Raw genomic sequence first — 1,347 nt, forward strand, 5'->3', positions numbered from 1 at the left:
TCTTCCTTATTGTTTGCCCTCCAGAGGAACTGGTCAAGGTCACTGTGTGAGACGGAGTGCTGGACCAGATGGACCACTGGTCTGATCCAGCAGGGCTCTTCTGATGTTCTTGTGAGGGGAAGGCTTCAGCCTCTGTGCCCTGTTGTTGGCCCAGAGGTTGAGACCACTGTGTGAGGCGGGATGCTGGACTAGATGGACCCTCATTGGTCTGATCCAGCAGGGCTCTTCTTGTGTTCTTATCAGGGAAAGGCCTCAGCCTCTCTTCCTTATTGTTTGCCCTCCAGAGGAACTGGTCAAGGTCACTGTGTGAGGCAGGATGCTGGACTAGATGGACCCTCACTGGTCTGACCCAGCAGGGCTCTTCTGATGTTCTTGTGAGGGGAAGGCCTCAGCCTCTGTGCCCTGTTGTTGGCCCTCCAGAGGCCAACCTCCAGAGGTTGAGGCCACTGTGTGAGGCGGGATGCTGGACTAGATGGACCCTCATTGGTCTGATCCAGCAGGGCTCTTCTTGTGTTCTTATAAGGGGAAGGCCTCGGCCTCTCCGCCCTGTTCTTGGCCCTCCAGTTTGGGGTCACTGTGTGAGACAAGATGCTGGACTAAATGGACCACTGAGTCTGATCCAGTGGGGCTCTTCTGATGTTCTCTTCCTCCCTGAATGCTTGTGAAAGAAATAGAAACGAGCGGCCGCTGCTACATCTGGCAGGCGTGATTCCATCAGTTTAATGATGTGTTGTGTGGAGCAATGCTTCCTTTCGCATGTCCTGAATGTACTGCCAGCCCTCCTCAAGAACTGACCCTTGAGCACCCTTTTATTACGAGGGAGAAAAACAAATTCCTCTCCCCACCCTGTTTGTAATTTTATAGGCCTCTATTGTTGTTTCCTGTTCACCGTCTTCTCTTGCAAGCTTGAAGAGTCCCAGGCTTTTGAAACTTTCCGCAAAGGCAAGGTGCTCCATGAAGCCCGGAGAAGAGACGACTGAGAGGTGATATGATCACCATCTTGAAGTACTTAAAGGGCTTTCCTATAGAGGGTGGTGCAGAGCAGTATTCCCTCTAAGCTGAGTTAGTGTGAGCTAGCTCACAGTTTTTTTAGCTCACACATTTTTGTCTTAGCTCAGGAAAGACAAAGCAAACTAATTTATGCAGTAGCCAAATCGCTTGCTCACAACTTTAATGCCGGTAGCTCACAAAGTAGAATTTATTTTTGCTCATAAGACTCCACAGCTTAGAGGGAGCATTGGTGCAGAGTTGTCTTCTGTTGCCCCAGAAGGTTGGACACCAGAACCAACGGGTTGAGATTAAATCAGAAGAGTTTTTGGCTAAACATGAGGAAGAACTTCCTGACAG

This window comes from Gekko japonicus, unplaced genomic scaffold (genome assembly GCF_001447785.1).
Source record: "Gekko japonicus isolate JY-2015 unplaced genomic scaffold, Gekko_japonicus_V1.1 scaffold1787, whole genome shotgun sequence".
Lineage (NCBI taxonomy): Eukaryota > Metazoa > Chordata > Lepidosauria > Squamata > Gekkonidae > Gekko > Gekko japonicus.